Source organism: Pogoniulus pusillus, chromosome 6, assembly GCF_015220805.1.
Source record: "Pogoniulus pusillus isolate bPogPus1 chromosome 6, bPogPus1.pri, whole genome shotgun sequence".
In the NCBI taxonomy this organism is placed as follows: Eukaryota; Metazoa; Chordata; class Aves; order Piciformes; family Lybiidae; genus Pogoniulus; species Pogoniulus pusillus.
This window is the reverse complement of record NC_087269.1, coordinates 32,212,298-32,237,225: the sequence shown is the minus strand read 5'-3', so window position 1 is coordinate 32,237,225 and position 24,928 is coordinate 32,212,298. Positions and strand designations below refer to the sequence as shown.

The window sequence follows — 24,928 nt, the reverse complement described above, 5'->3', positions numbered from 1 at the left end:
AAGGTGAGTGGGCAAGCTATCCTGGAAGGGATATGAAGCTGTCACTGAAGAGGCTAATTCACACACAAGTACTGGAAGCTGAACAAGTAAAAGAGACTTAAACATCTGCTGGCTTAAAAGCCAGCTGCCTGCCCAGGAATAAAGGGGATGGCAGGGACAGGGGCACAGCTCACTGAGGAGCACTGTCAGAACAGAGTCATGCAACAATGGCTGGGCTGGAATGACATAAGAAACTCTACTATTATTTTATCTCATTCTCTGATCCTCTGCCATACTTCAAACATATCAGATGGACAGTTTTGGAATCTCTCTCAAGGACCTTTGGGTTTGACCTGCAAGAATTTAATTTCTTCACCTCAGACTCACATCTACCTCCCAAAAATTACCATAGCAGCACCTGTGACAGCAGGCTGGACAGATGGACAGGACCTAGAGAGCCCAACAATGGACTAAGGGCATAATCTCAAAAGCATCTATGTTCCTGTGATCAAACATGAAACACAAGCCCAGGCACTTCAGTGCACAGAGCATTAGAGTAGTAGGGCGTCAAGGGGCAGATACAAAAATCATTTAACTGGCTTTTCCTAGCTGTAACTTCCAGAAAAACAGGTCAAATTTCAGAAAATTGGAACCATTAATACAAGTTCTCTTGCACAAGCATAGATGCCACTATACAGGGAGAGGTGGATGGACAGGGAACTTCTCTGACCACTACAGCCATCTGCCCATTGTCACCACAGGGCTGCACAGCTCTAGCAGCACCACACGGTGCTCCTCAGAACAGCACTTGGATTTGGAGGAACATATCATGAGGATCTAGGAGAGGTAACATAAAGTTGTCTGCAACAGAGTAAAAGAAAAGTAGAAGGCAGATGGGGCAGTCAATCAGCTCTGACTCAAACTTGGGCTCTTGTTCTCCTCTCTACAGGAGTTTTTCCTCCAAAGGGCAAGAAGCATACAAGGCAATTGCTTAGCTGCTACATCTGGACTTCATGCAGTTCATAACATTCCTCTGCCATCTGCTAATGGTGTTTCACTGTACAAGGTCCTAAACTGACCGTACACGCTGCAAGCAGTATGTTCTTTCATACAACCTATTAGCATAGTCACATAAAAACCAAGCTATGTTTGTATGTGTCAGCAGCAAATTGACAGGAAGAAACGAAGTTAAGACTTGCAGCTTCAAGAGACAGAATTTGTGCTTTATAAGTGCTAAGATCATGCACGCTGCATTATGGACCACAGCCTTAGAGAAGCACATTCTTTATCTTTTTGTTTCCCTAAAAGAACCTAGCATTTCAAAGTTCCTTAGGCACAGCCCTTGAGTTTCTCTTTCTGGGGATGTGAGTATTGTTTCCTCTGGATTCTCAAGTAACTTGACTTTCAGACATACTAGTTCTGCACAAAAAATAGGGATGATTTACAGGGGAGCACTACTTTAGGGTTGCAGAAAGTTAGCTTTCCTTCCAAGTAGGCACAGGTCTCCTGGTTATGAGCCAAGGTCATCTCTAATCAGAGAATGAGACAGAATCCATGGAGAGATGCTTGCTCTCAGGGAGTCAACACCCCACAGTATTTGAAAATAAGTTAAAAGGGATTTAATTTGCCATCTTCTCTACTTTGCAGTGGGAAGAAGAGAGGATCTTTACCCTATGAGAGGTGATAGACAATCAATTTCACTGTCCTGTAGCAAGACAGTTTCAAACAACATGTATCAACTGATTGCTGTAGAAGAGGGATGCAGATGTGAACACAGAATCATCCAGTACAGAAAGGAACTCTGAAACCATCAAGTCCAGCCACTTCACCCACTTCAAGTCCTCAAGCACCAGATTTATATGACTCTTAAACGTGTCCAGAGATGGCCATTCAACCACCTCCCTGGACAGCCTATTCCAGTGCCTAAGCACCTTTTGGAGCTCACATTTATCCAGCACCACTGGATCAAGAAATGTAACTGGTAGTTAGCATCACCCCAGGCAGGAAGCATCCCCCAGACCAGCACTTACGTATGTGATTTGTGTTATCTTTTTTTTGAGAAATAAAAGATTTCTTCTCCATGATGGAGCTTTGTCTCATGCAGAACAGCCACGTTCTAAATACCCTGTGTGCATGTACACATAGCCAGACGCACAGCTAAGAAGACAAACTGCAATGGTTACCTTCGTGGGAGAGGTTCACCACGAGCTCAGTACGAGACAGCCCCACGTTTGCCAAACACAGGCATCCACCCAGCATGCTTTCCAACACACAGGTGAGACTACACCAAAAGGATTCAGTGTGAAAACACAAATGAGGAAAGTATTGGAGAGGCAGAGAGGAGATGGGTGGCCATTAAGATTTTGGGAAAGTTTGAAGGGTGTGGCTCTTTTTCAGCAAAACAAGATCAGCGCTTGTAGGCAGTGCAGCGCTTGTAAGATCTGTGCTGGATGGCAGAGTCCAGAGACTGGTGGTGAATGGTGCCACATCCAGTTGGCAGCTACCACTGGTGGTGTTCCCCAAGGATCAGTGCTGGGCCCAGTCATGTTCAATATCTTTATTGATGATCTGGATGAGGGGATTGAGTATAGCATCAGTAAGTTTGCAGATGACACCAAGCTGGGAGCAGGTGTGGATCTGTTGGAAGGTATGAGAGCCCTGGACAACCTGGATGGGTGGGCAGAGGCCAACGGGATGACATTTAACAGGGCCAAGAGCAGGGCTCTGCATTTTGGCCATAACAACCCCAAGCAGTGCTACAGGCTGGGGACTGAGTGGCTGGAGAACAGCCAGGAAGAAAGGAAGCTGGGGGTACTGATAGATAGCAGGTTGATGATGAGCCAGCAATGTGCCCAGGTGGCCAACAGAGCCAATGGCATCCTGTCCTGGATCAGGAACAGTGTGGCCAGTAGGACAAGGGAGGTTATTCTTCCCCTGTACTCAACACTGGTCAGGCCACACCTTGAGTGCTGCGTCCAGTTCTGAGCTCCTCAATTCAAGAGAGATGTTGAGGTGCTGGAATGTGTAGAGAGAAGGGCAACAATGACAGTGAGGGGCCTGGAACACAAACCCCATGAGGAGAGGTTGAGGGAGTTGGGGGTGTTTAGTCTGGAGAAGACGAGACTCAGGGATGACCTCATTGCTGTCTACAACTACCTGAAGGGACATTGCAGCCAGGTGGGGGTTGGCTTCTTCTCCCAGGCAGCCAGCAATAGAACAAGGGGACACAGTCTCAAGTTGTGCTAGGGGTAGGTATAGGCTGGATGTTAGGAGGAAGTTCTTCACAGAGAGAGTGATTGGCATTGGAATGGGCTGCCCAGGGAGGTGGTGGAGGCACCGTCCCTGGAGGTCTTCAGGAAAAGACTGGATGAGGCACTTAGTGCCATGGTCTAGTTGACTGGGTAGGGCTGGGTGCTAGGTTGGACTGGCTGATCGTGGAAGTCTCTTCCAACCTGGTTGATTCTATGACTTCTACATGTCTCAGGCTTGGGCATCTTGAAACAAAAGTGGTGCCTTCTCACTTCTGTTTGGCCTTGAGACCCTAACCGCTACCGCAGAGTCAGTGTTTCTGTCTGTAGCTGTCAGTCACTGAGCTGAAGTTTAAGTTAGCATGAGGACTGAATTGCCACTCAAGTCTTATTATAAACTGGAAAAAATAACTAACCTATATTACGACATCAGAACTAAAGGTTAAAAACGGCAACTCTGGCTCTTTGGGTTCAAAAGTTAACTGATTCACTGAAAAAAGAATCAGCATTGACTTTCAAATGATCCAGAGAGCGCAAAGACCTCCTACAACTCTATACTAGCACAAGAGTTCTGTCTTGTCTTTTTCTTTCCCAACATAAGCATTTTATTTTAGATGCTGTATGAAATATTCAGTGCATATTGAAAAGATGCTGAGTATTTTGCATTTAGTTCTTTGCTAATTTTTCTAAGGAGTATTTCACAACAGTGGAAAATGAAATTTCTGCAGTTATATTGATATATCACTCAAGAAATAAAGGAATTGAGGCAAGACAAGTGGATATTTTTTATGGGATTGAAGTGCACCTCAGACATCACTCTCCAAGGAAGCTGCTTGAGTAAGGCTAAAAGGAGAACCAATGGACTTTGTCAACTGGCTGTTCAAATGTATTTGTAGTCACAAGCTATAATCTACCAGAAATAGCCACATTTAAAGAACGCAATTATACGGAACAAAGCTGATGACTCCTTCAAAGCACGGAGATCATTAGAAAATTGTAACCAGTTGCAGCCTATTATTTCTTTGCACCAGAGAAATAAATTGATTATGCATGAGATGATTTTCTGTCACACATAAGTGTGTTTATAAAATTTACTCAAGCCTGCCAGCTCTAACCCTGATGTTCATAGGGCAGGCAGACGGAAGGAAAATTATCTGCCATGGAGATGCTAGGGACATCCCAAGAACTCCATTCTCTGTTGTAGGCACCAACATCCAGTGTAGATAAACACAAGTTACAGTATCATTGAAGACAGAATCACAGAGTAGTTTGGGTTGGAAGTGACCTCTATCATCTAGTTCTACACCTCTGCAGTGAACAGGGACATCCTCAGAGGAGTTGTGGAGTCTCCTTTTTCAGAGACTTTCAAGACCCATCTGGATGCCTTCCTGTGTGACTTGCACTAGATTATGGTCCTGCTCTGGCAGTAGAGTTGGAGTTGATCTTCAGAGGTCACTTCCAATCCCTAACATCCTGTGATTCTCCACTAGAGCAGGTTGCTCAGAGCCATATTGAGCCTGACCTTGAGGATTTCCAAGGATGAGACCTCAGCTAGCTCCCTGGGCAACCTGGGCTTGAATCCCACCACTGTCATGGTAAAGAACATGTTCCTAACATCCAATCTAAATCTACTTTCATTTCAAACCATTGTCCATCATTCTATCACTACAGGCTTTTGCAAACAGTCTCTCTCCAGCCTTCTTGTAGGCCTTCTTCAGGAACTGAAAGGCTGCTAGTAAGTCTTCCCAGAGCTGGACTGTCAGCTCATGTCCAGCTTCTCATCTACCAGCATCCCCAAGTCTTTTTCTGCAGAGCTGCCCTCAATTTTTTCATCCCCCAGCCTGAATTGATATCATGATTGCCCCAACATAGGTGCAGGACCTTACACTTTGTCTTATTGAACCTCATGAGATTCTCCTCAGCCCACCTCTCCAGCCTGCTCACAGGATGGCATCCTAGCCTTCAGACTTATCAACAACAAGATGCACCAGCTTATCCTAGGAAACACATTACTGTCCAGATGGGTTCTGGATTTACACACTACTTACATACTAAGCCTAAATCCAACCCAAAAATAGAATAGGATGGTTTCAGAGAAAGGTTGAGCTTGGTACACGCTTCATCTTTTGCCATTGTTTTGCAGAAACTGTTGCAACCACTGAAGGATCTTCCTGCTATTTATTGAGCAGTTGATTCCTTGCTGCAAAATTAGGCAGTTTACAAAAGACACTACACATTGAGTAACTCAATACAAGAACAAACAATTTTCCCAGTACTTTGTATTCAATAGAAATTAGATTCACTCTTCTATTGTAATTAGATGGCAGCTCTTCCAGTAGTGACCAAATTCAATCAGCTTACCCTTAGACAAACTTTGCATAGGCACCATTCCATTCAAAGATTCTTCACTAAACTTGTCAAACTTTAGAAATATTGGAATATATTTTTACTGTAAAAGATCAAATACAGTTAAAAAAAACCACACCCACCAAAACCCACCACCAACCAAAAAACACCACACACCACCAAAATACGTCTTCAGAATCTCACATTAAAAATAAACACAGGCAAAAAAAAAAAAAATCACAAAAAAGGACAATATGTTCCCTTTAAATCCAGATAAAGCCCTGTTTACTCCATGCAGCTCAAACTAACAGAGCCACAAGGCTGCATTCCTCTCAGAAAGCATTTTGGTGACCCAAACAACCCTCAGGGACCTCCAGCATTGTCAAGGAGGGTCACTGCCTCTTTAGCTGCTGGAGGAACAGATCTCTCAGACTATCTTAGGCATCACTCAGCCTGCAAAGCAGGTGCTGCTTATCTCTGGTGCAAGGCTCTGTCCAGAGCTGTGACCTTGAAAAGTAATTTTGTTGATCAATATCTGTTAGGGCTGAGATTAAACAAGAGTATGCAGTGGTGGGGAGGCTATAGAAAAGCTATCAAACTGGGAAAGACCATGTTTTTGTCATTTCCTTTGTTTTTGAGATTGACTGCTGCACGATGCAACCATTTTCATGGTTTTTTTTGTTTCTAGTTTTCTACCACTTCTACAGATAACAGCAGTAACACAGTGATGATATATACAGCAGTCCTTTGAACTGGCTCAAAAGATCAAAGTGCTATAGGTTTACTGCACTAAGGCTGATTTTGTATATAAGCTGAGACACTTTAAAAGGGGAAAGAAACAATACTCCCAAGTTGAACAAAGAGCTACATTACCACCCTAGAGAAAGTGACACAGAACACTTGTAAGAGGCATTTCAGAAACAGCAAGAAAAACTTGTTTCCTGCACCATTCCTCTCACACTGAATCCCCATTCAGACAGAGGGATCTGTATCTAAAGGATGTGAAGCTGAAGCATCTCAAAGATCCATTGTCTTCCCTTTAATCAGCTTGCTTTCTTGAAACAAAAGGTTAAAAACAGCCTCTCTTGGAGCAAACACTCAATTCACATTCTCAATTCAGAGAAAGATTTATTTCAGCTAGACTGAAGTCATCTTGAACTTTTTAGACAAAGAAGTAAGAATCAGAGGAAATTTTGCAGCAAATGATAAAATAGAATCAAGCAGGTTGGAAGAGACCTCCAGCATCATCCTGTCTAACCTAGCACCCAGCCCTGTCCAATCAACTAGACCATGGCACTAGGTGCCTCAGCCAGGCTTTTCTTGAACACCTCAGGGACAGCGACTCCACCACCTCCCTGGGCAGCCCATTCCAATGCCAATCACTCTCTCTGGCAAGAGCTCCCTCCTAACATCCAGCCTATGTCTCCCCCAGCACAACTTGAGACTCTCCCCTTGTTCTGTTGCTGGTTGCTTGGGAGAAGAGACCAACCCCCACCTGGCTACAGCCTCCCTTCAGGTAGTTGTAGACAGCAATGATGTCACCCCTGAGCCTTCTCTTATCCAGGCTTAAACAACCATAAAAAAAAACATAGAAATAAAATAAAAAAGCATCATTACTTGCTAAAATAAAAAAATAATAATAACTATTTTTTTTTTAATAAAATGCTTTGCTGGAAGTCTTCAAAGAATCAAAAGAAAACCATCTTGGAGAGATGTGTCCTCCAGGTATCACAGTGGTACTATAACAGCTTCAGTACTGTCAAACAAAAGCTTAATTCCAATGGAGTTTTATCCACTCTACCTACCTCTCGCTTCCCATGCAGACTGCAGCGTTGAACATAAAGTAGAATGGCTTCTCTTCAGAAAGTGTAATTAAATAAAATGGGAATATAACTAAGGAAATGAGCCCTTTAAGATTCATTTAAGCAACAGCACACTGATGCTGAGAATCTACCAGGGACTGTAAATCCTGGCTGAAGAAGATACAGGGGCTTCTAGAAATGTTGTTAGGAGTATTTTTTTCTTTAGGAGGAAATATGTGACTGGTAAAGGCAGAGAGTTGGTAAATTTCTCTCCATCCTGTCTTCTACCCTACATTTTAAAAGCAGTGCTGGTGGCCTTACTTGCTATAATTACCAACTATACCTCTTCTTCTGCATTAGAATTAACAAATAAATAAAGAACAAACCACACCAAGATAAACTGCTCATGCAACCTTATAAGAATCCTGGAATCTGGAAATATGGATACAGTATTAGACACTAATTGCTCACTTATCCAGGAAACAAGTTTCTTGCAAAACCACAATTCCTTCTAGAAATCTCAAGATGAATTAATTTTTTTGCTGCTGCTCCTTTACCTACTCTTAAGCGACCTAGAATTCAAACTGAACATTGGCACTGCTACAGGTAAAATAAGCAAATCCAATCCACACGTGAACAATGCTGCCTCAGGTATGTTTTCATTCATTTACCTTCTGAGCTAAGAGCCAAAACCTCTATTTGTAAAAATCCTCCAGGGCATTTCTGCTCCATCTACACAGAAATTGTTTTATTTGCCATGCTTAAGAATCACAATAACATAACACTTTACTGGCTATTTATATGCTAGGGATGCCAATACTTCCTTACAGTTCCCACCCTGTGGAAGTGCTCTGATTGTGGCTGCTAATGGTAGCAAAGCCCAGATTTCACAGCTAACAGAAATATGCTCAGCAAGATCACTCTGAATTTATTTAAAATATTACAGTCAGCTTCCATGGTGATTTAGCAGCAACCAGAAGGGTCACCTATGCCATACTCCAGTTGTGACATCCATAAGGATTATTGCAATTGAAAGAAGCGCACTGACAGTGGTTGACCTGTAATCTCAGGCAGGGAAAAGGTCACCTGTTCTACAACACAACCAAGCAGCTTGTTCCCAGTGGGGCTCAGTGTACAGACAGACCACCTCAGATTTTGAAAGGGCTGTGCTGGGATAGAAAAAGCAACAACTAGGAACTATTTCTATCCAAAGGAAACCTGAGTCAAACCAAGGGGCAAGTAAGGCAATGAGTTTATCCTGGCCAGGACAGGGAGTTAACAAGCAATGGCATCAGGATTTTGGTATTTTATCCAAGTAGGAAATGACCCCCAGCTCCAGCTCTTCCATAATTGACCTTTACAGCAGGGTGGGTATTTTAGACATGCCTCAAACTTGAGCAATCTGGTGACTTTGGCAAGAGAGGCAGTACAGTAATTTCTGGTGTTCTGGAATGAACTTAGCATATTCGACTAAAACTGGAAACAAAGGGTTTGCCCTAAAGTCACAAATCTTTTAAGATTTTAAATCAACAAAGGAAACTGAGAAAGGATCTGGACATAGTTGATGTAAATAGCTGTAAAGATTGCAAGGTATGCAAAGGGGGAAGGGGTAGAAGCTTCTAATAGAAGCAGCCTAGAAGGACAACACCGCCACTTTCTAGCCTTGTGAAATTTTCCACGACACCTGACAAAAATGCCTTCCAGAAGATGACTAGCAAGTGTCAGATGGGCTGCATGCCACCTCCTTTGCATGAGTACCTTAGGTCACCCTGGACTCAGCAATGCAAATTGAAGTGTGGTTCAGATCCCAGCTGGAAACTTACAGAGATGACCAGAGGGCTGGAGCACTTCTGCTATGAGGATGGGCTACAGGAGTTAGGGATCTTCAGCCTGGAGAAGAGAAGGCTGTAGAGTCCTTCCAGTATCTGAAGGGGGCCTAGAGGAAGGCTGGGGAGGGTCTATTTACAAGGGCTTGTAATGGCAGGATGAGGGGTAATGGGTTTAAACTGGCAGAAGGGAGATTTAAACTAGATGTTAGGAAGAAGTTCTTTGCAGTAAGGGTGGTGAGACACTGGCACAGGTTGCCCAGGGAGGTTGTGGCTGCTCTCTCCCTGAAGTTGTTCAAGGTCAGGCTAGATGAGGCCTTGAGCGACCTGTTCTAGTTCTGTCCCTGCCTACGGTGGGGGGTTGGAACTGGATGATCCTTGAGGTATCTTCCAACATAAACCATTCTGATTCTATGAAGTGTTATTGCCCTTTCATGACCCACATCTAGCAGCCAAAGAGCAAGTTCCTGTCTTTTTTCCCCATCCCCTTTTTTTAAGACATACAGATAAACATCAACATAATAGTTGAGGCCACACAAAACAAATCCATTTTCTCCCCAGCTGCACAGGCTGAACTTCATCTCAAGGATGCACAACCCAGACTTTGAGATTTTACATTGGACTTTCAACAATGCACTAGGGAGAGCATACAAAGCTGCTGCTCCCTCAAATCCAGTCCTTATCATAGATTCATCTCATTTCTTTGGGAAAAAAAGCTACCAAAATCTACTGTAAGAGCTTTAACTAGGTGGATGTTTTTATACAGTTGCTTCTAAAGGACACTGACACCAGAAATCTATTTTATTCCAGCTGGGCAAATAACAGCTACCGGAAAACAGTGATGGTTTAAAACTGTATTGGCTTTCTCATGAACCTTCCTGGTAAAAAAAAAAATAATCAGCACATCACTCAGGAAGAGAAGTGTGGTGAAATGTCATCGCTCTCTTCAAAATACAGAGCAGCTCTGAGTGACAAGACATGATTATATCCTTCCAGGAAAAAAACAGAGGGAACAAGGATTTGAGAAAGAAGCCATCTCTCACAAAGGCTGGCTCAGATCTGAGACAGCAAGTCCGTGGAATCAGAGACCTCCAAGGCATCCACTAGCACGGCTGGTTCAAAGGATGGCAAATGAACACTGGCAGAAGCTTTACAGGGTGGGAGTTATCTACAGCCAGATAAAGGTTGAGAGTAAAGCAATGAGCTCTCAGTACTGTATGGCTGAACAGGCAAAAGCCTGCCCAAGATTTTCGTTATTTTTTATCCTTCACCAGCAGATTTCTGCATAAACTTCAAACATATGAACTGTGTATTACTGAGCTGAACATGTTGAGAGAGACATGTCCAGAAACACCCATCATGACAGAGATGAAGATGAGCTGATGCAGATCCCACAGGACTCGACCTTGCAAAGGCAGGAGCAGAGCCAGCATCTCAGACCCTTTGTAGGCTCTCAGCTGCTCAGCTCTGCAGGCATCTAAAGGGTCTCGGAGGTGGCAGCCCCGCTGAGAGAACTGCCAGGGGCACCATAGCTGAACAGGACATCATCCCTCAGGTCTTGCTCTTTTTCTAGTCTCCTCCTGCTAAATTACCAGGTACAGCCCATGCGTTTACACAAGAATGTTTGTGCCTTCAGGTGATGATGGATAGAAGAGGCAGAGGAAACATCTCACACTAACCACTGCGCTTTTCCTGAAGGTTAAATCACTCTGCTTACATCCATTTTACTTTTGAAAGGGTCACATAGGATGACCCAGTTGACATAATAAAGGTATATTTAAAATAAAGTCACTTGAATCCATTCCTCAAAAGCACTTCTTAGTGCAACTCGGTTGTTAAGCGACAACAAGAGACCTTCCCTCTAATTAGAATTGGATTCTTCTTTCAGTAACATCTCCCCACAACTGACTGACAATGACCAGAAGTGGAAACAGCTGGTCAGTTTTCAAAGAAACAAATCAACCCAAAAAAGTGTTAGTTATCTGACTACAAAAAGTCCTTCCTTCAGTTTTATGTCTCAAAAAAAAAAAAAAAAAAAGATGAGGACATTCTTTATAAATATTTAGAAGAAAACAATAGCTTTCTTTATACATTTAAAAAACGTTTAAAAAATACATTCCAATTATGAGGGGGAAAAAAAGGAAGGATTTATTTTTGACAAGGAGAGCATTTATTTATTAAATATAGGAGCAAACCACTTGAGTTTTGTTGTTTATCGTGGCAAGTTGACAGGCCTGTACTGCTGTATAGGAGTAAATGCTTCAGTTAAACTCCGCTGGGATGTGTCAGAACACTTTCAAACACATCTATGTTTTCATAATGGATCAGTGATATATCAATTATTACGTAGCGATAATCCAATTAAAAACACGCTCTGAATAAACAGCCTGGCCCAACTCCAAGTCTGCAGACTATTTGAACAAGCTAATGGAAACATTAGGTACCAGGCTGTGCATTTTGTTTTCTAATTAAGGTAGTATTTGGCTGCCACAGAACCAATTTACATGTAAAAAAACCAGATAATTAAAAAAGGTCACACGGCTGAAAGTTAGGCATTTCACACTGGCAAATGGTGCTGCTCAGAACAACACAAATCCACATGTGCACACAGGACTGAGTTACTCTGCATGTACGCTTGTTAACACAGAGCTGTTCCTGATCTGTGACAGAATCATAGAACCAACCAGGTTGGAAGAGACCTCCAAGATCATCCAGTTCAACCTATCCCCCAGCCCTATCCAGTCAACTAGACCATGCCACTAAGTGCCTCATTCATGTCTTAGAATTGCCGGCAATAAAATCTAAAAGCAAATAGAATGATATGCCAAGATCAGAGAAGTCAGATTATGGATGGTAGATGAAGGTTCAAACCATCTCTGTCATCTCAGAAGGTGACAAGACCCAATTGCCCATCCTCTGTCACAGAGCATTCTGAAGCATCCTGTAAGAGGAAACAGTTGGTATGTGTTTGATGAGAAGTAGACAACAGGCCAAATCGTTGCCAGGTTACCAGAAGATAAGACCTGAGAAGCACAGGGCCTTTAAGCTCTCAAGTGGTAAACAGAGACCCCAAGTACCATCCCTGTAGTCAGAGGCCAGAATGCAGTGTTGGCTAAACAGGATGTGGAGCCAGCGCTGACCTTGAAAGGCTCCACAGAGGGCAACCAGCTGAAGAGGGAGCTGAAGAATGATAAAGGCTCCCCTGTCTGGGGTGGGGAGGGGGGTCACACAACCACCAAAGTCAACAATGTGCATGGGCAGTGGGGAAAGTCATTATGTAACAAATTGTCAAATACGGAGAGAGCTTGGTTCTCTGTGGTTCAGCCTTCTGGCATGTACTGGACACACATCACAGACTCCTGAACACATATAAACCCAGAGCATAGGTAGGCAAGTTGGAGCAGCACCAATCTTAAACTATGATGGTGCAGTGCCCCATGGGGATGCCTGCCTTCTGAGATGACAGATGACCAGCTCTGCTATTTACACATCTCAGGAGCTCCTCTGGCCAGTGGGATAGGGTGAGCACAGCCTGCCCTTCAAACAATAGAACTACCTGGAATTGTTTGTCATATCTTATTCAGCACTGGAGTTTCTCCCTGTGGCTGTCACATGCAAGCCATAGGTATTGTGGTTTCCAGTATACCTTTCTCATTATGGTTTTAGTGTTTAAGCTATAATAAAGTATTGACACTGTAGCCAGAGTGGGGTAGTCATGTGTAAGAGTGTTCCCTGGTTCCCAAAGAACTCGCTGGAACACATCCATAGGCAGAACCATTTTTGGATGCCCAAACACAACTGTACTCTGTGGTGCCTGCAGAGTAAAAGGCAAGTACATCATGTCTAAATGAGAGAGGCTGTGAGGAACAAGAAACATGGAGGAGGAGTAGAAATCAGACCATAAGCATTTCTTCCCGCTGGGTGGGGAGGCAAGTGGGCAACAGCCCCTAAACACAAGCCAGTCAGGCCAAGTTTCAGCTAGAGCTAAGCCTCTGCTCATACACTCCCACGTTTCCAGCCCTGGAGCAAGTTTGCCAGTGGTGCAGTGCAAAGTATAGATGGCTGGGAAGAAAACTTACAACAGGGAAAGAAAAAAACACTCACCAAAAAAAAAAAAAAAGTAGCAATTGCTCTGTCTTGAAGACTGACAACTTACTTAGCTTACCAATTCATCCAGCCCTGGATTTTACTTTTCATTCTCTGCTGATTTCCCCCAAGCCTCTCATTTTTCATCCCCCTCAACTGCACAAGCGTTATGTCAGCCAGCAAGAAGATAGCTATTACCAAGTTCCTCCACAAAAAAAGAGGTGAGCCCAGCAGAGGAAATATCATTTATGGGAGCCACATCAAATAGAGAATGGACCACTCCTTCATGAAGGAATAGAGTTTTCATGAAGGTAAGTCCCAAAAAGAGGAGTAAGGAGCAATTATAAAGCACTGATATGTTCCCCTGGATACCTGTGGTTAAGACTGTTGAAGCACTTTGGAAGAATGAAAAAAAAGAAGCTGAAAATCTTGTCTTCCTGGGGCACCAAAACAGACCTTCAGCTTTAGCAAACCTGGCTCACAAAGAAGTCATTCACCTGCAGCCTCAGTAAGGAGTCATGCCTCCTATGTTAGGAACACAATACACAGCTGCATTAGGATGAGTTGAATGCATCTCTTTGTCACTGCTTTTCTCCTAGCTATAAACATTTGGGGGGAGGGTTGGTTGTTTGTTCTGGGGAGGGGTTTTTTAGTTTGGTTTAAATTCTGCCTTGGAACCCTGAGAACACTGCTAATTGTGCCTGTCATGGTGCAGAGGGGTCATGCCTCAAGGTGACTTAATGGGTCATAATGACAATATGGGTCAAGAGTTGGCTGGAGGGCTGGGCCCAGAGAGCGGAGGTGAATTGTGCCACATCCAGTTGGCAGCTACCACTGGTGGTGTTCCCCAGGGATCAGTGCTGGGCCCAGACCTGTTCAATATCTTTATTGATGATCTGGACAAGGGGAATGAGTCCAGCATCAGTAAGTTTGCAGATGACACAAGGCTAGAAGCAGGTGTGGATCTGTTGGAAGGTAGGAGAGCGCAGCAGAGGGACCTCGACAGGCTGGATGGGTGGGCAGAGGCCAATGGGATGAGATTTAACAAGGCCAAGTGCAGGGTTCTGCACTTTGGCCACAACAACCCCAAGCAGCTCTACAGTCTGGGGACTGAGTGGATGGAGAGCAGCCAGGCAGAGAGGGACCTGGGGCTACTGGTAAATAGTAGGTGAACCTGAGGCAGCAGTGTGCACAGGTGGCCAAGAGAGCCAATGGCATCCTGGCCTGTATCAGGAGCAGTGTGGCCAGTAGGATGAGGGAGGTTATTCTTCCCCTGTACTCGGCACTGGTCAGGCCACACCTTGAGTACTGTGTCCAGTTCTGAGCTCCTCAATTTGAGAGAGATGTTGAGATACTGGAATGTGTCCAGAGAAGGGTGACAAAGCTGGTGAGAGGCCCTGGGAGGAGAGGCTGAAGGAGCTAGGGGTGTTTAGCCTAGAGAAGAGGAGGCTCAGGGGTGACATCACTGCTGGCTACAACTACCTGAACGGAGGCTGTAGCCAGGTGGGGTTGGTCTCTTCCGCCAGGCAACCAGCAACAGAACAAGGGGACACAGTCTCAAATTAAGCTGGGGGAGGTCTAGGCTGGATGTTAGGAGGAAGTTCTTGCCAGAGAGAGTGATTGGCATTGGAATGGGCTGCCTAGGGAGGTGATTAGAGTCACCGTCCCTGGTGATGTTCAAGAGAAGCCTGGCTGAGGCACTTAGTGCCATGGACTAGTTGACTGGATAGGGCTGGGTGCTAGGTTGGACTGGATGAGTTTGGAGGTCTCTTCCAACCTGGTTGATTCAAAGATAATTAGGCATTGTGTGACTGACCACATTTCATAGAAAAAGACCCTTGTTTATGCCAGCCACGGCAATAGACCAGTGGTTTTTGTTCTCTGGGAAGTTTGAGTTGATAATGATTTAGCCACAAAGATGACAGCTAGAAATACAAGATTCTGCTAGACAACAAATAATTCCCTGGTGTTAAGGCAGAGACCTTGGGAACATTGTCTTTGGGACATTCCTCTTCACCTGAACAAGAAACTCACACATCCTACAAACAAGCAATAAGAAAAAACATCAAGCCACACTAATATTCCTCCCCCTGCAAACCTACATCACAGCTACCTCAAAGGCAAACATACAAGGGACAGCCAGAGAAAGATTGCATATTTTGTTTCTTCCCATTCCAGACCAGAAAAATTATTTCCAACAATCTTTAAAGATTTAAAGAAAATCCAAACAAAAAACACCCCAAAAAAACCACATAACAGCAAAAAACGCACAAACTCCCACACCCAAACCCACAAACCCAACAATCTAAAGAGAGTAACAAAACATTTTAACTTCAAGGTTTCCAGGCAAGCAGAGAGACCCTATTTTATGCCCAGTTCCTCAAAAAATGCTCTCAGTTTTTCAGCTAGATTGATTCGCTAGCAGAAGATAATTTGTTGTGCTTTAAGTTATTGCAGTTCTCATAGGAGAGCTGCAATACAGCAAATACAGATAAAAATAAATCTCCCTACTCCTAGTGCAAGTGATAACAGTGCCTTTGTGTTCACATGCCAAGAAATATAATCTTTTAAAATATATATCTATACACACAATAGCATAATGCTGCATGAATTACTGAACTAAATTAACCAAAGAAGACTGGAAAATACAAATGATGTTAGCATTAATAGAATATAAGCAGCATAGCATTTACTTGCAGTTTATTTAATGGCCTCTGCATTCGTAGTCCTTGAAATGCACTTTCTCTCTGCAAACATTACAACTGAAGAAGCATCTATTTACAGTGCTGAACTGCATTGTTTTTCATGGGACTTAAAGTCTGTATGATCCACAAAGGTGGGATATTCAGAGTGACTAACGGAAAGTCAATAAAATAAAGCTCAAGGATTTGAGGATCTGATGAATCTGAAAGATTTTACATTATCAGAATCCTGTAAATTCACACCCCTTTTTGGTGTTATCTGTAAGACCACAAAGGAGAGGATCCCAGCAGATGATCAGAAATGTCACACTACACAGAGACAGAAAGAAGTGGCAGGTGCTTTGCCTGTCTTGGCAGGGGTTAAAGTCACCTTGTTATAGAATCAATCAGGTTGGAAGAGACCTCCAAGATTATCCAGTTTAACCTAACACACAGCCCTCTCCAGTCAACTAGACCATGGCACTAAGTGCCTCAGCCAGGATATTTTTTAAACCCCTCCAGTGACAGTGACTCCACCACCTCCCTGGGCAGCCCATTCCAATCAAATCACTCTCTGCCAACAACTTCCTCCTAGCATCCAGCCTAGACCTCCCCAGCACAACTTGAGACTGTGTCTCCTTGTTCTGTTGCTGGTTGTCTGTCAGAAGAGACCAACCCCCACCTGTCTACAGCCAACCTTCAGGTAATTGTAGTCAGAATGAGGTCAGCCCTGAGCCTCCTCTTCTCCAGGCTAAACAGGCCCAGCTCCCTCAGCCTCTCCTCATGGGCTTTGTGTTCCAGGCCTCTCACCGTCATTGTTGCCCTTCTCTCTACACATTCTAGCACCTCAACATCTCTCTTGAATTGAGGAGCTCAGAACTGGACACAGTACTCAAGGTGTGGCCTGACTAGTGTTGAGTACAGGGGCAGAATAACCTCCCTTGTCCTGCTGGCCACACAGTTCCTGATACAGGTCAGTACTCTTCTGTCCAGAAAGAAGAACGCAAATCTTGTTGTCTGATTTTTTTCAGTTAAGATGGAAGCACATTTGAAATAATGCAAGTTTCAAAACTGATCAAAGTAAAAAATACAATCAACAACCATCCACAAAGATTAGGGTACATGTTTGAATTAATCATCCAAGACAGTGAAACCGCTTTGAAATCTCAATCCACACATCTGACACAACAGTCACAAAATGATGAGCTGATTTCTACTTTGATCAGGGTCTGCCAAAGGGGTGCTGTGGATTTAAGCTTATAAGTCCTAGTGAAATGTAATAGTTGGGAGACTTTAAATGGTTTAGACTCAATAGTAGTACTGTTTTATTATTGTCATTTTTTTTTTTGCTGCCATAAGACTTGAACTACTTCTTTCTAGTGCTAGAAGAAACTCAAGACAAATGACATCTAAACAATCAACATGTGTCATCATTCAACCTTTCAATAATGACTTAATAAACACATCAGAACTAAAGCCAGGTAATTTCATGCTAATTATTTCAAATTAATTAATACTTTTAGAAGTAAAAGCAAAATGAAATTTTAATGTTTCTCTAACTATGAAAACGTTTAATTTGCAACTCACCAAGCAATCATGTTGACTTTTGATGGTATTTGTGCAATACAGACCAGCTAATTTTAAAAAAGCTCCATCAAATTGACCAGGTTGGAAGCTACCTCCAAGATCATCCAGTCCAACCTATCAACCAGCCAAGGCCAATCAATTAGACCATGGCACTAAGTGTCTCAGCCGGGTTATTTAACACCTTGTGAGAGTCTATTTAACACCTTGTGAGAGTCTAAATCCTCTCTCTCATTCATCAAAGATAAAGATTGAATCGTCTCTCCTTAATCAACAAAGATAAAGAGTGCCATTGTTAACTTCTGGGACTCAGACTCGGGGCTTGGCCTAAAGCTCAGGGATGCAAATCAACAGATAACACCTTTGAAACTCCTGGACCTCAGCCCGGCTGGAATGCCCAGGATGCCTACATCTTATCTCAGCTACCCCCAAGGGAAAAGGTTTATGTGTATTCAGGGTATGGACAGGTGCAGCCAGGGAAGGGGCGCTGGACCCCTGCGAATGCATGGGAGTACACAGGAAGGTTTCCTGGGGAGCTGCAGCCGGACACTGAGCAGAAAACTGTATAAAAGGCAGGAGGAATGCCTGCCAAAGGGTGGCACTCCCACCGGACCACCAGTGGCACTCCCACTGGACCACCACCAGAGCTGCACACCACCCGAAGAAACTCTGACAAACTCCACAGAAGATCATCCCTGGGCCACACACCCGTCGCTCTCTCTCTCCCCTCCATCTGCAACTGAGGGTAATATGATCACAGCTTTTTTTCCTTCCCTGCTCCTTCTTCTCTTCTCCATTGTTCTCTTTATCTCTCTCCCCCTTCTCCCCTCTCTCCCTCTGTTTTGCCCAACCTTATCCTTTAATAAATAGTTTCGTGGTGATCTATGGTCTCATTTGCACCTTAATTTCACAACTTGGAAATCCATAAGAACTGGTCTTGCTCCTCTGGACAGAGATACTGTTCATCTCTGCTCCACCAGACCTTGACACACCTCCAGGGATGGCAACTCTACCACCTCCCTGAGCAGCCCATTCCAATGGCAATCACTCTCTCTGACAACAACTTCCTCTTAACATCCAGCTTAGACTTCCCCTGGCACAACTTGAGACTGTGTCCCCTTGTTCTGTTGCTGGTTGCCTGGCAGAAGAGACCAACCCCAGCTGGCTACAGCCAACCTTCAGGTAGTTGTAGGCAGCAATGAGGACGCTGCTGAGCCTCCTCCAGGCTGCACACCCCCAGCTCCCTCAGCCTCTCTGCACAGGGCTGTGCTCCTGGCACCTCTCCAGCTTTGTCATGCTTCTCTGGACACATTCAACAAAACATTAAATGCACTACACTGAATCCTATGTGTTTCCCAACGATATGAATTAGACCTTCAGTTTCAATGTGCATTTAACTCCAGAAAATTTGGAACAGTATTAACAAAACCCAGAAAACTCCAGAACCCACAGAAACAAATACACAAACAAAACCCCTCCACCCTCCACAAGCATCGGAAATGCCAGAGCAGGACTTCTTTTTTTCTTTTCTCTTTTAATACCTCCTTGTCTGCTCATCAAATCTCACATATCCAGAAGCTTTTTGTCTTTGAGAAAATTAGCACTTTTTTTGATGAGGAAAAAGACAGAATTTTCACTTAGGCGTTATTGAAAGGGTTATGACATCTTCCTTCTTATCTTAATGCTTGCTTATAACATTTTCAGGTCAAGTAGAAAGACAAAGTCACAAGCACTGAAGTAAACCCACTGCCAGCAGCACTCCAGGTGCCAGAGGACCCCAACACATCCTGCATGTTGCAGAGTTATTTTTCATTCCTAACCTCTAGGTAAAGCCAAACCCCAAAGCCTCGTATCAAGAGCTGTGCAATTTCTGTCTCCTGCTACCCTGCTTTGCCCCTTGCTTCACTCAGTGAATTGGAAAGCCAGCATCAGTGCACTGCTAAACAAGTTTTTCTCCTTCCTCACAGGCACCTCTCCTCAGGCTCGTCATGTGTTAGCCCAGCCGAAGCTCTGCTCTGTCTGTTGCAAACAGAAGCTGCACAACAGTTTCCCCAGTTCCCCTCTCTCCCTGTCATGGAGGCCCTGTAGGCCCGAAATAGGCTTATTTATGCCTTGCCCTGCCCGGACATGTCTCTCTGCTCACACCAGGGGTAAACATACCGAACGAGCACAAAGGGGCACAACAGACCTGGTGCCATGAAGTGGCCTGCCCAGGGCACCTGTCTGTGTAAGCCCCCACACGCCCAGCTCGTGCCTGCCCAGTGCCAGGCCCAAGCGATTGCCACATGTGGAGTCCAGGCCTGTGGCTTTTGCCCAGTATGGGAAGGTTTGGCTGGCTGCCAGCCTGCCTGGTCACTCCAGTGGCTAATGGGCTACTGATTCTCAGCCCATTTAACACATAGGGGTGCACAGGCTCGCGTGTTTGCCTACCCACACTGCTGGCTGGCCTGCCTGCACACATACCTGCAGAGCTCACCGATGCCTGCCTCTCTAGGATTGCCTGCTGGGTGCCACTGCCACAAGCCGCCAGCAGCAGGCCCACTTGTCTGCATTCCATCGGCCTCAGCAGCCAGCGCCACCTCCTGCTGAGGCAGCACAGCACCTGCCTCTGCACCCGAGATCCTGCCTGCTTACCCCTGGAGAGAGCAGCCAGAAGAATCCAGCAGCATAGGGCCAGAGACTGCCATTTCCCCTGACGCCAGAGGATTCCAGCCTCAACGTCCACAGGCAGAGACCCTGGAGAATTGGACACTAGGCACAGGCTGTGACACAGCCCCGGAGGGTGATTATTGATTAATCTGAATTGTGAGTAAATACTTTAATGCCTCTGCAATTTCTATGACCTCTGCCATAAAGCAGAAAACAGCTTTCAGCCCACCCTTGCTGGGCAAGTAGTATATGACCCCAAGCAGCATTAAGCCGTGAGGAAAACTCTCTCTGTTAATAGTTTGCATATCTGCTAGCTGTTATAATAGTTAATGTTTGATATATTCCCATAATGTCTTCATAGAATCATAGAATCAACCAGGTTGGAAGAGACCTCCAAGATCATCCAGTCCAACCTATCACCCAGCCCTAGCCAGTCAACTAGACCATGGCACTAAGTGCCTCAGCCAGGCTTTTCTTGAAGACCCCCAGGGACGGTGCCTCCACCACCTCCCTGGGCAGCCCATTCCAATGGCAAATCACTCTCTCTGGGAAGAACTTCTTCCTAATATCCAGCCTATACCTACCCTGGCACAACTTGAGACTGTGTCCCATGTAGAACAAATATTAAAGTTCAGTGGTTGGGGGTGGTGAGAGTTGAAATTATTGAAGTTAGTAAATATATAGATTTATAAAATACTCTCTTGCATCAATTAATTTCTCCCCTCTGTGACACTCTGTGAGAGTCTGATCCTCTCTTGTTAATCAACAAAGGTAAAGATTGCATCGTCCCTCCTTAATCAACAAAGATTGCATCATCTCTCCTTCATCTTGTTACTTCTGGGACTCAGACTCGGTGCTTGGCCCAAAAGCTCAGAGATGCAAATCAACAGACAATACCTTTGAAACTCCTAGACCTCACGCTGGCTGGACTGCCCAGGAAGCCTCCATCTTATCTCAGCTGCCCCCAAGGGCTGTGTATGCAGGGTGTGGACAGGTGTAGCCGAGAGAGGGTGGAGGCCCTCCCCCCGGCGACGCCGGACCCCTGCGAATGCGTGAGAATGCACAGGAAGATGCCCTGGGGGGGCTGCAGCTGGACACTGAGCAGAAAACTGTATAAAAAGGCAGGAGAAATGCCTGCCAAAGGGTGGCATTCCCAGCGGACCACCATTCCCACCGGACCACCAGTGGCATCTCCACCAGACCAAGAGTGGCACCTCCATCGGACCACCAGTGACATCTCCACCGGACCACCGAGGGCAGACCATCACCAGACCACCAGAACTGCACACCACCTGGAGAAACTCGGACAAACTCCACAGAAGATCATCCCTGGGCCACGCACCCGTCTCTCTCTCTCCCCTTCATCTGCTGCTGAGGGTAATATGATCACAGCTTTTTTTCCTTCCCTGCTCCCTCTTCTCTTCTCTTCTCCTCTCCATCGTTCTCTTAATCTTTCTCTCTCCCCCTTCTCCCCTCTCTCCCTCCGTTTTGCCCAACCTTATCCTTTAATAAACAGTTTCATGGTGATACATGGTCTCGTTTGCACCTTAATTTCACAACACGGGATCCATAAGAACTGGTCTTGCTCCCCTGGACAGAGATACTGTTCATCTCTGCTCCTCCGGACCTTGACACACTCCCTCCCTGAAGACTGCTGCTGTCTTCCACTATTCCTCCTCAAAGGGCAGAGAAAGATCTCCCTTTAACAAGGCACACAGGTAAAGGAATTAAATGGTAAAGAATAATTATGTTGATGGTCTAATTTAACACTTCATTTTTTTGGTGTGCTTTCACTCTCTACTGCTCAATTCTTAAAGGAAAGGTGTGTTGTATACTTGCCATGGCATTTAACACTGTGGCTCTATAACTGAAAGTCTGAGACTTGCCCAACTGCTTAAGATCCAAGCCGACATTGTAAAGTTCTTCTTTTGCCACGTGGCAGTTTCTCATGGCAACTTATATCACTTCATGAGCTTTGTTCAAGGGCCATGACAGCTGTTAACCTGCCTCATGCTCCAATACAGTCTCTCCACATTTTTGAGACCTCTCTCTTATCACTTCATTCCACCTCCATCTTTTGGTTATGATATTTCAGCCCTTAGAAGTGTACCTTATCCTCCAAATCCCACTGGGGAGAGCACAGGGGAGCCCTTACCCTCATTGCACCCATGGACTGTGTCCAGGCACTCCTGCCCACCACACACTAAACCCTCCTTGCTGTCCACAAACAGGTGGTTCCTCCTCCTGACACCCTGCTGGGTTTTTTTGGGTGCTGTCTCAGAATAATCAATTGCAGCCTTCCCAGTAGTCCAGGGATGACCAGCAGCTGCACTGAGCTGTAAGGAGTTCAGAGTGACACACCTGTGAATTAATTTTGCAGCCTGTCGGGATGGTATGTGTTTGCTCCATGAAAAAGATGAAACACTCTACTCTCCAAAAAGCTAGACTTGCTTTACAGGAGACCTCTGCAGTGCCCAGAGCAATGATTTTTTTCCTGTCTCTGCTGTAAACAATCTACAGTTTGCAGTAAAACACGGTTTACTAAGTCCCTGAACTGACAGAGCTTCACATTCCTCCATGGTAGAAGTTACAAACATGCAGACAGACAGCCCTTATTGATCCAAATGGTTTGCAGAAACTCCAGTTGAAAGCATATGTTTCTCTCTTTGACATTCTGACATAATGACAAGACAAAGCCAGGAATGCAAATGTGCAGGAGGAAACCATTCGTGTGTTGTGAAAGAACATTCTCCCTGTCAAAGAGCTGGGTAAACACTGTACAACTCCTGATAGCCCAGAGGAGATGAGCAAGCTAATCTACACACAGAACACGAGCAGAATCAAACACCAGACTTAAGCCTTTCACAGTCAGTATGCTCACTGCTTGTTTTCTCCATATACTAGGATTGATCTGACCCAAGTTTCCCTGTTTAGCATCAGGTGGTGCTAACTTTACTTGCAAGCATGCAATTTGGTGGGCTAGGACATTTTGCTTCTGAAAACTAATTGGATGTGACTGATCCGATATAAATCAAGCAGATTAAATAGAAGCTATGGCGAGGGGGGGGGGGGGGGGGGTGTTCTGCTGATGTTTAGGGGGGAAAAAACAATCTGAGATCTCTTTTCCTCATAATTCATTGTCATGCTTGTATGTTCTTTAAGCTGCAGTTCTTACCTGAAGTGTTGGGCTCCTCTGTCCTGTACTTAACCACTTAAAGAATAATTCCATCAGAGAACAAATAGATTTAGTAAGAAGGACAGAAATTTAGAAAAAAAAATAAATACAGAATCTCAAAATACAGAAAACAATCAAAGATATTTCCCTTGATGGGTACATGACTTTTTTATGTAATTAGAATTTAAAAGCAGTCTGATAATTAAGGTTGGCTTAAAAGCTCTGGTTTCATACCCTGTCACATAGAGGTTCAGCTAATGACAAAACAATTAATAAGAAGAAAGCCCAGCACTGTTACCTTGAAAATAAAATCAAACTTGGGAGCATGCTGGGTTAAGATTTGTGGTTGCCCACCTACAAACATGGCAGAGGATTCACATAATACAGTCATAGGTAACACATAACCCAGAACTCAGTTTCTGTCCCAGCGAGACGCTCAGTTCAAGCTTTGGCAAAACATGTAAACATTGTTAAAGTGGGGGTTTGTGTTTGGTGTTGGGGGTTTGTCTGGTTGCTTGCTTTTTGTTTGGTGGGGTTTTGTTCTTGTGGTTGCTTTCCTTTTCATGTCTGTGTTTGCCTACAACTATGAGGATATATTTCCACCTTGATCCCCTACCCCACCCCCCTCCTTATGTTATATGGGAACCAAAACAGACAGAAACCTTGATAGCTTCAAAATTACAGAGCTTTATAACTGTAACAAAAGAACTGAACAGTTACTGAGAGATGAGACAACTTCCAATGAGACTTACAAGAAGAAGAAGGAAAAAATAAACAACATCATAACTTTCTTCTGACGGTGCTCCATTACAACATGTCATGAAATTACTATCAGCATTCACCTCTAAGCAATTTATCTGATGTCAGTTTAAAGAGGGGCGAGTGGGTAGGAGAGGAAAGAAAGCAATTTTAGTAGTACGCTGCCATGTGTGCAGTTAAAAAAAAGCCATTAAAAAGCTCCTCCAATAATCCTAACAGTAACATCATGAGAAAACAGAACTCAGAGACTAAAGCATCACACAACATTTGCTTCTGTTATTAGCTACCTGAAAGCTTGGAGAAGTCCAGCCTCTGTGTCGCTTCCCGTCGGCACACACACCACCAAAGCAGCAGCTTTTCCCCAGGAGTCCAGAAACGTGGCTGACGCTGCTCAGACGTGCCTCTTACACAGGCAGGTCAAAGGTTCATGAGCAGCCGAGTGAGGCTGATGCCCCTCAGCTGCAAACCTGGGAGCGTTACTCAGCAAACAGCTCACACCTGGCCTAAGTGCATCTCACCAATTGGAGCTCATTTTCCCCAGCTGAGTGAGAATCAAGGAAAAAAAAAAAAACCCAACCATCAAAAAAACCAAAACCACCTGGCATCACCAAACAGTTCCAAACCTTCAATACTATAACTGTGTCTGGTAGAATAAATGCTGGTTTTATTTGTTTCCTACAATTAAGAAAAAGAATAATTAACCAAGTCCACTGCTTCTATGATGGAATCTAGGCTTCTCATACAAGTAACTAGGCACATGAAATGTAACCACCCCTTCCGCCCTCCTCCTTCA

At 44.5% G+C, this 24,928-nt stretch overlaps 1 protein-coding gene across 11 annotated transcripts in view; it reads right to left on the bottom strand.

The window, feature by feature from the left end:
- The window catches only part of GRID1 (glutamate ionotropic receptor delta type subunit 1), a 772,772-nt gene that overhangs the window by 82,001 nt on the left and 665,843 nt on the right, over positions 1-24,928 (bottom strand). For all 11 annotated transcript variants that reach the window (XM_064145119.1, XM_064145118.1, XM_064145116.1 and 8 more), the window contains one exon: positions 24,423-24,676. The gene's annotated coding sequence lies outside the window, so the exon portion shown is untranslated. The remainder of the gene's footprint in view (positions 1-24,422; positions 24,677-24,928) is intronic.